This window comes from Macrotis lagotis, chromosome 5 (assembly GCF_037893015.1).
Source record: "Macrotis lagotis isolate mMagLag1 chromosome 5, bilby.v1.9.chrom.fasta, whole genome shotgun sequence".
Taxonomy (NCBI): Eukaryota; Metazoa; Chordata; class Mammalia; order Peramelemorphia; family Peramelidae; genus Macrotis; species Macrotis lagotis.
In genome coordinates, this window is record NC_133662.1 from 97,217,838 (window position 1) to 97,231,985 (window position 14,148).

General features: G+C 37.1%; 1 protein-coding gene across 7 annotated transcripts in view; it reads right to left on the bottom strand.

The window, feature by feature from the left end:
• The window catches only part of PNISR (PNN interacting serine and arginine rich protein), a 48,920-nt gene extending 37,505 nt beyond the window's left edge, over positions 1-11,415 (bottom strand). For 3 of the 7 annotated variants that reach the window (XM_074187222.1, XM_074187221.1, XM_074187226.1), the window contains exon 1: positions 11,303-11,415. The gene's annotated coding sequence lies outside the window, so the exon portion shown is untranslated. Of the gene's footprint in view, positions 1-1,273; positions 1,390-4,705; positions 10,250-11,302 lie in introns of those variants that run through there. The other 4 variants (XM_074187225.1, XM_074187227.1, XM_074187223.1 and 1 more) reach the window with 3 other exon arrangements.
• Positions 11,416-14,148: the final 2,733 nt, after the last annotated feature.

Sequence of the window (14,148 nt, forward strand, 5' to 3'; positions counted from 1 at the left end):
AGAGAGCAGCGGCCCTGGAGTCAGGAGTACCTGAGTTCAAATCCAGCCTCAGTCACTTAATAATTACCTAGCTGTGTGGCCTTGGGCAAGCCACTTAACCCCATTGCCTTGCAAAAACCTAAAAAATAAAAAATAAATAAATAAAAAGTAATAGTCCTTGGTCTAAGAAGCTTTTTTAAAAAGTTGATACTATGTTTATAAAGACTCTAATGGGGCAGCTAGGTGGCACAATGGACAGATCATTGGTCCTGGAGTCAGGCAGATCTGAGTTCAAATTCAACCTCAGACAAAATAATTGCCTAGTTGTGTGACCTTGGGCAAGTCACTTAACCCTATAGCCTTAAATTTAAAGTGTGTGTGTGTGTGTGTGTGTGTGTGTGTGTGTGTGTGTATAAAATCTGTAACAATGGTCCTTTTTTAAAAATGCTCCAAAAATCATTACACCCAAAGGGCAACAAAAATGTGCATACCCTTTGATCCAAAAATACCACTACTGGGTCTATACCCTGAAGAGATCATGAAAAATAATAAAAACATCACTTGTACAAAAATATTCATAGCAACCCTGTTTGGGGTGGCAAAGAATTGGAAATTCAGTGAATGTCCATCAATTGGGGAATAGCTGAACAAATTGTGGTATAGGTATGTTATGGAACACTATTGTTCTACTAGAAACCAGAAGGGATGGGAATTCAGAGAAGCCTGGAAGGATTTGCATGAATTGATGTTGAGAAAGATGAGCAGAACCAGAAGAACACTGTACAGAGCAACATGGGATTGATGATCAATCTTATTGGACTTGCTCATTTCATCAGTGCAACAATCAGGGATAATTTTAGGGTACCTGTGATGGAGAATACCATCTACATCCAAAGAAAGCATTGTTGAGTTTAAACAAAGACCAAAAACTATTACCTTTAATTTTTTAAAAAAGTTATCTTATGTAATTTTGCCATCTCTTATTATTTTTTCTTTAAGGATATGATTTCTCTCTCATCACATTCAGTTTTGATCAATGTATACAGCATGGAAACAATGTAAAGACTATCAGATTGCCTTCTGTGGGGGGAGGGAAGTGAGATTGTAGGGAAAAATGTAAAATTCAAAAACAATTAAAAAATAAGGATGAATCACTTTAAAATGTTCCAAAAACCACTAATAATAGGAGAAATCCAAATTAAAACAACTATTTCTATTTCAGGATTGGTAGAATTTTAAAAAAAGAAAATGGAAAATGTTGGAGGGGTTATGGGAAAATAGAAATACAACACACCATTGGTAGAGCTGTGAAAGTGGTGCAGTCATTCTGGTGAGCAATTTGGAAGTATGTCCCAACCTTATTAATTTGGGCAATATCCTCTGACTCAGGGAATCACTGCTAAGACTACACTGCAAAGAAATAAAAGATAAAAGAACTTATAGGAGGGCAAAGGAAATAAACTAATTTTTTTTATTAATTACAAAAAATTAACAATCTAGCAATCCTACTTATAAACACTTTATATTACTTTTTGCTACAGACTACAATCTCTAAGTACTACTTCAAATATTTTAAGATCTCCTTTAACTCACTATAATCCAATTTCTATTACCTTTATTTCAGTTCCAAAAGGAGCCAAGTCAAAACACCACTATTCTTAACAATATTGATCTTCATTTCCCTTGAAACTCAAATGGGCAAAGCCCTGAACCTTGAACTCAAGAGCCTTGAGAACAGTAGTGACTGCCCCATTCAAAAGCACTAGACCTCCTTCTAGGACCTCACAGCTATGAATGGTTCTTAGCTAACCAACTAGACAGTATAGAAAGTTACAGGAGCCCAGGAAACTGCCCCACCCCACCCCCAATTCTGCTTCAAGCCCAGGACTCATAACCATCACCTGTGGAAACAGTTCCTATGGAAAAGGGGCTTGCCATTCCCCACCAACTGTTAGTCAACTACCATACACAGAATAAGTAGGTAATCCAGCCTACTTGAAGAAGCAATGCACCCTGGAGGGAAGAGCATGTGCCAGGCACATCAAATCAACAGTACCACCTTGATTACTATTTCCCCTCAGAACCTGATGCAGACAGACCCTAAGAACCTGGGACTCTTTAACAGTGTTGAGAATAATGCTTCCAGGGCTTCAGAATTCATCCTAGTAAGCAACCTCAGTGAAGATGCAGGTTACAGAAAGAGATGCTTCTACAGAAAACAAAGTTCTAGTATCCAAAGTCTTTAATGCTGAAAAATGTTTCAACATTAGAAACCAATAAGACCTGACCCAACAGAAAAAAAATTCTTGTATCCAAAGTCTTTAAAGCTGAAAAATGTTTCAACATTAGAAACCAATAAGAACTGATCCAACAGAAAAGAAATTCTTGTATCCAAAGTCTTTAAAGCTGAAAAATGTTTCAACATTAGAAACTAATAAGATATTATCAATGGGAATTACATTTAAAAAGAGGCACTGTCCTCTGCCTTTGCTGCTGCACCCTAAAAACATGGTAGGGATAGGCTACAGCTGGCTTGTTAAATTTTCACTGAGAGAATTTATGTATCTGAACCATTATTGTTTTATTAATTGCCTAGACTTAAAGTAATAAAATGGTTAAGAATTCAGTTTAAACTTAGAAATGTGTTCTATCCAGTACATCAATTACCCATGGGACTTTTCTAACTACTAAATGAAGATCTTTCATGTGTTTCCTCCTGTGTTAAAATGGAAGCTCCTTGAAAACAATAACTGTCTTAATTTTCTGTTTTTATCACCAGCATTTACCACAGTGCTTCACACATAAGTGCTTGATAAATGCCTCACTTATTCATTGTACTAGTTGTCAATGATTTATGATTTATGTAAAAAAAATATTTTTCAGCATTCTTTCTACTCAATCTCTTGGCAGTATTTAATACCACTTATGATGTGTTCTTCTCTGATACCTTTTTTTTTTTTAAGATTTTTGCAAGGCAATGGGTTTAAGTGGTTTGCCCAAGGCCACACAGCTAGGTAATTATTAAGTGTCTGAGACCAGATTTGAACCCAGGTACTCCTCACTCCAGGGCTGGTGCTTCATCCACTGTGCCACCTAGCCGCCCCTTTTCTGATACCTTTTTAAGACTTAAGTTTCTAAAGCACAACTTTTATGACTACTTAAGTCAATCTTCCTGTTCTTAAAACCTAAAATAGTGAAAAGACTATGATCTAAAGTAAAATCCAGATTGTGGCCTAATTCTTAGGCACCAGTCTTCTGTAACTAGCTTTTATTTTCTTAATCTTGGACTTTTACACATTATCATGAAAATAACTCACATTAATATATCATCTTATAGTTTCAAAATACTCTCTAATGGGGCAGCTAGGTGGCATAGTGGATGAAGCAACAGCCCTGCAGTCAGGAGTACCTGGGTTCAAATCCGGTCTCAGACACTTAATAATTACCTAGCTGTGTGGCCTTGGGCAAGCCACTTAACCCCATTTGCCTTGCAAAAACCTAAAAAAAAAATACTTTGTACCTCTGATGTAGTTGAGTATATGTGGTGTATCCCCAAATGCCTTCAAACTTATATCCTAATGAAGATTTTTAAGAAACCTTGTACGGCATCAGCTTTATGCCCCCCCCCCAATTTTTCAATGAATAAAAATTCATTTATTCTCCCTTTCATCTTTTCTTGACACTGAAAAGGAAAAAATGAAACCTTCGTAACAAATACTTAAACAAAACAAATTTTCACTGTGGTAATGTCTAAAAAAACAAACAAAAAGTCATCTGAATTTAGTCTACCACTTCCCTATCAGGGAACAAAGGATATATCACCATGGATATATGGAATAATGGATTAGATCAGTTTTTTTTCCTTAGAGTTTTACAAATTTTTCCCCTAATCTTACTCCCCCCCCACCCCCCAACAGAAGGCAATTTGCCAGTCTTTACATTGTTTCCATGGTATATACATTGTAGATCAGTTTTTAAAGTGGTATAAAGTTGTTTGCCTTTAGAATACTGTTTTAACTGTATCAATAGCTCTCTGGGTTCTGCTGCTCTTACATCATTTTAAATGTGCATTTCCAGATTTCTGATATTGTTGTACACATCATATTTAAGTATCATAATTTGTTCAATCATTCCCTAAATGATGAGTATGCCATTAATTCCTAGTTCTGTCCTACAACAAAAAGCCAATATATCTTTTTAACATCCTATTTTTTTCCATTTTTGTTTATCTCTTTGGAGTATATAGCAGTAATGCTGAGTCAATTGGCATATAGAGTTTAGAAATTTGAAGCATGGTTCCAAATTGATTTCCAAAATGGTTATGCCACTACCCTGCATTAATGTGTGCATTATCTTCCCTAAGTTCCCTCAGCATTTGTCATTTTCCTCTTTTTTTTGGGGGGGGACACTTTGACAATTTAATTTGTTTGAGGTAGAAGAAACTCATGAGTTGTTTTCATTAGCATTTCTTTGGTAGCAATTTAGAGCCTTTTTAATATAGCTATTAATAGCTTAGATAGCTTCCTCTGAAAACTGCATAGTAAAATTCTTTGACTACTTATCAACTGAGGCATAGTTCTTACTTTAACAAATTTGAATCAGTTGACTATACATCCTAAAAATGATGCAAAAGACTGTTTCCCCATTAACCTGTTTGTCTTCTCATTTTAGCTGCACTGTTATGAAAAACTTTTTCATTTTATATAATCAAAATTATTAATTTTACCTTTTGTGATTCTCTTTAAGCCTTGTTTGGTTATGAACTCTTCGCTTATCCACAGATCTGAAAAATTTTTTTTCTACCGCCTACAATTTGTTTATGATGTCACCCTTAATGATGTCATGAGGATGGTCTATACCTAATTTCAATCAGACTTTTCCAGTTTTCCCAGAAGTGTTTCTCAATAAGTGAGATATCTTTCCCTCAAATATTTGAGTTTTTTGGATTTCTCAAACACTGGATTATTCTCATTTGCTTCTGTATTTAGTATACTTAAGTCTGTCCCAATGAGCTGTTCTTAACTAATACCAAAATGTTTTGATGATTACTGTTTCATATGAGCTTGAGAGGTGGTCCTGCTAGGATCCCTTCCTTTTCATTTTTTTTATGATTTCTCTGGAGATTTTAGACCTTTTGTTCCTCTTGATGAATACTGGTGTCAATTCTTTTACAAGCTTTTTCAAACTTTAATAGTTTAATTAGTATAGAAATGAATAAATTATTGCATTGTCTAACAAAATATTTCTCCATTTATTTAGGGCTGTCTGTGTACTTTTAGTCATTGTAGTTTTATTCATTATAGGATTAAGAGAGAATCACAAAAGGTAAAATGGATAATTTTGATGATATAAAATGGATGCACTGTGGCTGGCAGATTTCCAAAATTTTATTTATTTTATAATTATTTAACATGGAATTTCTCTTTCTAGGTTTAATTGGTAATATAAAATAATACAGATGATTGACGTGACTATATTTTATATGCTTATCTTTGATAAAGTTAATGGTTTCAATTGTTGTTCTTGTTGTTTGTCCTTTCTTCTCAAAGAGGACCACAAAATCAAGTAGGTGACACCATGATATGTGAGTGAAGTGGATTAAAGTGAGGGAAAGTTGTGCAATGTCATCAGTCTCACTTTCTCCTCCAGTGCCATCTGGTCCAATGGCCAGATATGGTTCAGTACTACTAGAGATGTCCCTGGATGTGGGAGACCTTGGTCTTTTTATGCAAAGGTCTATAACAGATCTCAGTTTGACTGAGACATGGCCACCCATTCAGTGATTAAGGCCAGATAAGAAAGAGAAGAGGCGGAAAAATCAATCTAGGAGGGAAAGATCCTCAGGGTTTCTGGCCAAAGCAGAAACAATTTTTTTTACATTCACAGGGAGAAAATTAGGACCCAAACAATGACCAAGAGGGGTTTTGTCTGGGATCTACAGTTGGTCAATCAATAAAAGTTGAAGTGATTTGAAGCCTGTAAACCTGAGCAATCTATGGAGGACAAAGTAAAAACAATATAAAGGTTAGCTGCTATTGTTATTCTGTTTTCAAGCAAATCAAAGGAATTCTAAGAATATCAACTATTCCTTTTAAGTGGTACCATATTAATATTATTGTAAGTCATTTTAAATTAATTTTATTATAAGAGATCTACAAAATTTTTCTTTTTTCTTCAAAGTGAAGAGATCAGTCACTAGTTTGTGATCCATTCATCTGGTATATCATGCACTATTTTGTTTCATTTCTTAGAAAGTTGGTTTGAACTAATTTTTTTAATATAATTTTTCATATTACTTGCTTCCAACTTAAGCTTTTTTGAGGGCAAAGATCACATCTTACACGCATCTCTGGTATCCCTCAATATAACTAAGCCAATATCTTGAATATAATTGGCACATCAAATATGTTGATCCACTGTTATCAAATACTTCAATTTCTATGGTGATTACTGCCTCTTACATTGACTAAATTTTGCCCAGAATCCCTTAATGTGTTCCCTTAGAGCTATCCTTTATAATGAAGAATTAGAAAAAAATGAGAGAAGTTTCAGTAAAGTCAAATATACCTTCTGCAAAGGAGTGGGGGAGGTGTGTTCTCTGGGGGGCCACAAAACAATTACACTCTAACTTTATCTTGTTTCCCCTACAAAATCATGTTAAAAAGTAAACAGTTATTTTAATTTTAGGCAGTTCAAAATGAATTCCATTATTTTAATTTCATTCCCATAGGTATAAAGGTCAATTATTGTAGCTTCAAAATACTTAAATGGCCAAGGTGGCCAGAATTTTTCTGACATAAGACACCCTATTTTGATTAGATAAACTTACAGTAAGCCACCATTTTTCTTGAGAAATTTGTGAAATTTGGATAAGTACTAACTTCAGTGGAGTAGAAAAATTATCAAAAGCTACAACAGTTCATATTCAATGAGGTACATAATTTGTCATGTTACATTAGCTTCAAAAGTAAAGAGAATCTTTTCCACATTTACTAAGATGATCTAGTTTGGGAACCTTAAATTTACTGGCTTAGTCATCTATCATTACCATTAGCAAAATAAAAGGCAATGATCTAAACTAGACTTTGAGGAGGAAAAAGAGGAACCAAAAAGGAACCATATCCATCTCTGCTTAATAAAACAGTACTAATGTTTGCTTTCTTTGAAGAGGAAGTTCAGCCCAAGAAAAGTTCCACATACATTTCTGGAGAGCAATTTGGAATTATGCCCAAAGGGCAATTAAACTGATAATACACTTTGACCCAGCAATATCACTACCAGATCAGTATTCCTGAAATCATGAAAGAGGACAAAAATCCCACATGTACAAAAATATTTATAGCAGCTCTTTTCATACAGGCCAAAGAATTGGAAAGTGACAGGATGCACATCATTTGGGGAGTGGTTGAACAAATTCTGGTATATGAATGTGATGGAAAACTATTTTTCTGTAAGAAATCATAAGCGACAGTAGTTCAGAATAATTGCCTGGAAAGATTTGCAAAAACTGATGTTGACCAAAGGGCAATAAAACTGTGCATACCCTTTAATCCAGCATTACTACTAGTAGTCTTTTTTTCCCAAAGAGATCATGAAAAAGGATAAAAAATCCACATGAACAAAAATGCTCATAGCAACTCTTTTCATAGTGGCAAAGAACTGAAAATTGAGATAACCATCAATTGGGCTGAATAAATTGTGGTATATGAATGTGATGGAATACTACTGTTATAAAAGAAATATGAAGGATGAGACTTCAGAAAATCTCAGAAGGACTGAACTGATGCTGAGTGAAATGAGTAGAACCTGAAGAATATTACATACTAACATTAGATGAAGAACAACTATGATGAACTTCTTCATTTTAGCAGTACAATAATCAAAGACAATTCAAAAAGACTTATAATGGAAACTACCACCCATATCCAGAGAGGGAACTGGGGCATTTGAATGCAGATAAAAGCTTACTATCTTCCATTTTTAAAAGTTGTCTTATTATGTCTTTTTTCTCTTTAATGATTTTTCCTTCTGTTTGGATTTGATTCTTCTTTCACAACAAGATTAATATAAATCTATGTTTAGCATAATTACACATGTAAAGCCTACATTAGGCTTTTTATCAGGGGATGGGGGAGAGAAAAAAAAAGTAAAACTCAAAACCTTACAAAAAAAAAGATTGGTGAAAGCTTTTGTTTCATGTTGCTGGAAAAACAAAAATTTTTTTTAAAAAGAACTGATGCTAAGTGAACCAGAAGAATATTAGATACACAACAACTTTGTGTGATGATCAACTATGATGGAATTGTTCATTTCAGCAGTACAATAATTAATGACAATTCTAAGACTTGTGATGGAAAACAACATCTATATCCAGGGAAGGATCTGTGTAGTTTAAATATAGACCAAAATTTACTATCTTTAATTTTTAAAAGTTGTCTTATGTAGTCTACTTTTTTCTCTCATTGTTTTTTTCTCCATTTTGATTTGATTATTCTTCCACAACATAACATGGATCTGTGTTTAGCATGATTATACATGTATGGCCCATGCTGGATTGCTTTCTGTTGGGGAAAAAAATGTAAAACTCAAAACTTTGCCAAAAAAAAAAAATTGTTGAAAACTACCATTCCATGTAGTGGAAAAAATAAATAAAAATTTTTTAAAAGTTACACATAAAAATAAACTTTAACTAGCTATAGGATTTTGTGGAGGTATCAATCTTTCTGCACCTCAGTTTCATTAAGTGTAATAAAACTTGCTCTATTCTTAAAGGGCTAAATAAATAAAAGTATACCATCCTGTAACCATAATGGGTTAACATAAATGGTGATCAACTAAAATTAAAATCTTTAAGAATTTGCAAAATTAAAAGGAATCTTAGGTCTCATCTAGTGCATTTTACAGAAAAGAAAACAGATGCCCAAGAAGGTTAAATAGTTTCTGCCAAATATCCCACAGGTAGACTGTATTTCAGATAGGATTTAAATTCAGATCCACTGACTCCAAGAGCTAGTCATTCTTCCTGTATCAGCTGTCTCATAATACTCTGGAACAAATTATAACTTCTCACATAAAATTCCTCAAAAAAAGGGGGTGGCTAGGTGGCGTAGTGGATAAAGCACTGGCCTTGGAGTCAGGAGTACCTGGGTTCAAATCCAGTCTTAGACACTTAATAATTACCTAGCTGTGTGGTCTTGGGCAAGCCACTTAACCCCCATTTGCCTTGCCAAAAAAACCTAAAACAAAAAATTCTCAAAAAAAATTTTAAAGAGTATTAAATCTCAAACAGGTCCCAATATACACCTTTAACAATGCCATTTCATAGAAAAATTGGACAAAATAACTATTTTAACAAAATACAAAAAAATTCATTCTGTGCTGAATACCCTTTAACCCAGGAATGATTAATTTGTCCATTTGTCTAGTAAACAAAATGGAGAATAGAAACTTGAAATGTGGTGACAAGTTTATGACTAAACTTCCAGAATATTTTAACTAAATTTAAACTGAACTGTAACAGTGGCAAATTTATAGGAAATAGAAGCAACCAATAAAAAATGAAGCTATAACACTTCAAGTTTTTGACTGCAAGTTATTTTTAGAGCATGATTATATTATCTCCTCCCTTGACAAACCTCACAATTCATCATTCTAAAGATTAGATAACAGCAGATTTTTTTTACTTCAAGGTGGTGAAAGTAGATTGTCTACTGGATCTGGATCAGGTCTTTCAAATCCAACCTCAGATACTAGGCTCTGTGATCTCAAGCAAGTCACTTAATTTCTCAATCTTAGTTTTATCTGTAAAATGGGAAAAATAACTATCTACTATGGTGGTTCTGAGATAAATGAGTTAATTGTAGAGTGCCATGCAAATCTTAAAACACTATATAAATGCTAGTCATTAGTACTACTATTATCATTAAATAGTCTATGCTCTGCTAAAATGGTTTTGTAAGGCTTGGGGAAGGGGTAGCATTGTTGGGGGGGGAGGGAAGGAGTGTCAGGAAAAAAACCCGGAAGACTTACATGAATTAATACTGAGTAAGATTAACAGCAACATTGTGTAATCAACTATGATTACAGTGACAACAACACAGTGAACAAAGTCAATTTTAAAAGACTTTGTGATTGAACATGTCATCCACATCCAGAAAAAAAAATGAGGGTGCAGATCAAAACATATAATTTTCACATTTTAAAACTGGTTTTATGTTTTATCTTTCCCATATTTTTCCCTGATTCTTCTTTCAAAGATGACTAATATGGAAATGTATTAAACATGATTTTATATATATATACATACATATACATATATATACATACATATACATATACATATATATATATATATATATATATATATATATATATATATATATGAATGACCCATAGCAGGGGGCATCTGGGTAGCACAGTGGATAGAGCACCGTCCCTGGAGTCAGGGGGACCTGAGTTGAAATACAGACACTTAATGATTATCTAGCTGTATGGCTTTGAGTAAGTCACTTAACCCCCTTTACATTGCAAAAACCTTAAAAAAAAACCTATAGCAGATTACTCGCTGTCATTGAAAGGCAGGAGGGAAAGAAGACAGAAAACGTGGAACTCAACAATCTTCCAAAAAAAAAACGAATGCTGAAAATTATCTTTACATATAAGTAGAGAAAATAAAATTTTTAAAAGATAAAAAAGTTAAGTGCCATCTTACACAGTAAGTGTAAGTAAGTAGATTGAAAGACTCCAGAGAGCGGAGTTAGAGGGGAAGAAAAGCGGAGACAAAGGGAACACTGCATTAAAGTTGGCGAGCTCTCAAGTGGTGGGATCGGAGTCCGGCCGGGCGCTTGTCCGCAGTGCTGAACATCACACATACCTGGCCAGTAAGAACTGCGAAAGGCGCTCCGGGAGCTCACACTGCGCACATGCGCGTACGCCGCCGCCGTGTCTCCTCCCCCACCCCATCCTCCCCAGCAGGGTGTTCCCAGCGCGCACGCGCAGTGCCCAACGGCCAGCCCGGAACCTGACAATTATCCTCCTCTCCTCTAAGGGACTTGCCCCGAGAGGAGCGCTAACATCCCCGCCCGCGGGGACGCATCCCCGTCGCAGAGGGCGCTGCTGCTCCGACCAGGCCTCACGGCTACCACCGTCACCTCCTCCTGGGGGACGGGGGTGTGTGGGGGGATGGGAAGGGAAATACTTGGCGGCCGCCACAGGCGACGCACATAACCAACCCGTTTCTAACTCCGTGCCGCCTGCTCCAGGAGGCCCGTATTGGGAGGCGGCGGCCTAGCGAGTCCCAGTGTAACAGTTCTCCATCACTCACCCACTCTGGCTCCGGGACACCGCCGCCGATGCGGTCTGTACAGCGTCTTCTCCACCCCCTTCACTCCTGCCACTTCTTCTCGAACGAGACAAGATGGCGCCAGAGCGCCGTCACCCGGAAGCAAATATCGACAACATCCGGTCCGTCACCCAAGCCATGTTCCACCCGCCGGGCGGGAGGGCACGTGACTCGGTCGCGGCTTCCTGCCGTGGGCCGCCGAGCTGCCGGCCGGGGTGGCGTCCCCCTGCTTTTCGTCATTTCTCCCGTCAGGTTGGAGCGCCTGCAGCTGCGGCCCGCCGCCAGCTTCACCCTGCTCAGCGGTGAAACGCGCGTGAGCGTCCGGCCCAGGGCTGTTTGGAGCGGGCTGCCCGGGAAGACGCCACCGTGGAGGGCACACCCGGGCCCTCCTGGACTTGGCACGCCGGCCTCTGGCTCTGGGCCCCGGCGGAGAGCGAAGTCCCGAGCCGGGCCCAGGCTGGGGTCGGACCCTTTAAACGAAACGCCCTTCGTAATGAGTAAATCAGCATGGATGGACTGCGTTGCTTTGATACCAGCGCCCTCATTTACGTATTTAAGTGTGGCTTCCCATGCGGCCTTCGGCGTAGGAAGCCCCCCCCCCCCCCCCCCCCCCCCCCCCCGGTGGAAAAAGCAGGTCTGAGAGTTGGACGGGAATCCCGACTCTGACACTACCTGTGTGACTTGGAGCACGGAAGTCACTTTGCCTCTCTAAAACTCAACGACTTCTTTGTAAGATGATCTCTAAGGCCCCGTCCCCCGAAGGGCTCCAGAGAGCAGAGTTGCAAGGGGAAAAAAGGGAACACTGCGTTGAAGTTCCTGATATCTAAAATTGTGACCTCACGGTACGACCAGTTCGATTCTCTGCCAGGAGGAAAAAAAGGCCGCCTCTAGTACATTTTTGGATTTATTCATGGAATAGCTGAAATCCCAAAGAAAAAAAGCTGTGTTAAAGCCACAATTATCCAAAGGGAAAGAACTAAAAAATTCAGTTTGCAGATTGATTTTATTCGTTGACAAAAATATCTTTTTTTAATCTTCACAATATAATATACTGAAAAGTGGAAATCCCTTTATCAAAATACTGAAAAAAGGGGCTGCTAGGTAGTGCAGTAGACAGTGCACTTGCCCTGGAGTCAGAAGTACCTGAGTTCAAATCTGGCCTCAGACACTTAATAATGACCTAGCTCTGTGGCCTTGGGCAAGCCACTTAACCCTATTTACCTTGCACAAACCTAAAAAAAAAATAAAAAATACTGAAAAGAAGAATGTACTATGTCCAAAACATCCAAACCCACCCAAGTGATGTGTACCTGCTTCTAAAAAAAAATCTTCATTCTTATATTGAAAATAATCTAATCTATTATGAAATGTTGGGGTTTTTTTTAATTATGTGAAATAAAGAAGATAAGAATCTCAAAATGAAATGAGGCATGAATTATATTTATGGAGATTCTCCCAGAGCATCATGTGGAAACAAAGTTACAAGCCAGTTTGGGGGAAGGAAGGGATAGTGGCACATACCTAGAATTCCGGTTAACTAGAGAGACTAAGGCTCAAGGATTGCTTGAGCTTGTTGGGAATTATAAACTATATCAGGACTAAAATAATTGTAGTCTGCACTAAATTCAGAATGATAGTAACCTCCTAGGAGGTAGAACCACCAAGCTGCTTAAGGAGAAGCAAACTGACCCTAGCAATCAAAAGCTCTGTATTGGGCTTGTGAGTGCTCACAGCACTTCCAATAGAATCGAGTGAGTTAGTCTCAAAAAAAGAAAAATAAGACAACTACGATTCAAATGATTTTGTACATTTTAAACCTGAATTGAGAAGAACAAGTATTTGCTTCTATGATTACAATTTCTACCTGCAGCAATAGCAGTCATTGCCCATAATGATTAGGCTAACCCTTAGAACAGCCTCCTACTTTACTTTAGAGTACAAATGTGGATCACAATACTCATTTCATCTAGTAAAATAGTGTAGAGTAGCACATATGTGACAGTACTAGAAAATTAAGGCTTCGTTGTGGCCCAATTATGGAAGATCTATTGAACCTTAACTCAGTTGGCATTAGGGAATTATGAAATAATTGGGGAGGGAGTAGTAAGAAGTATTAGAATATAAACTATGCCTTAAAATGACTAATCTGTTAACTATGTAGCTTTAAGGAAGAAGAAACTAGAGCTAGGGAATGCCAATTAGTAAACTATTGTAGTAATAGTAGAGAGAGAGAATGAGGGAAAAGCATTTTTTTTTTAGGATTTTTCAAGGCAAATGGGGTTAAGTGGCTGGCCCAAGGCCACACAGCTATTAAGTGTCTGAGGCAGGATTTGAACTCAGGTACTCCTGACTCCAGGGCTGGTGCTCTATTTCACTCTGCCACCTAGCCGCCCCTAAAGGTCACATTTAAAAAATAAGTTCTACCACTCTGAGGGAAGATATTTACCAAATGAGGGACAGCAGGCAATTTGCAAAAATATGTAAAGATTCAGAAAGATCAAAGGATCATACATCTAAAACTAAAAGGAACTTAAGAGGCCAACCAGTACGACCTCATTTTATAGATGAGGAAATTCAAGCTCAAGGAAGTTAAATGATTTATCTAATTCCACAAAAGTAGCAAATGTTAAATATAGTTTTTGAACACAGGTCTTTTGCCTTCTCAACCATACTATACTATGCTGTTTCCCTGAAATAAAAAAATACTCCTTATTTTCTAGATAAGAAAATTGAGGCCCAGAAAGATTGTGACTTGCCTAAGTTACTATGTAAGTAAAGATAAATCCTGTGCCTCTGCTACCATAAGAATGTATACAGGTATACAGTTA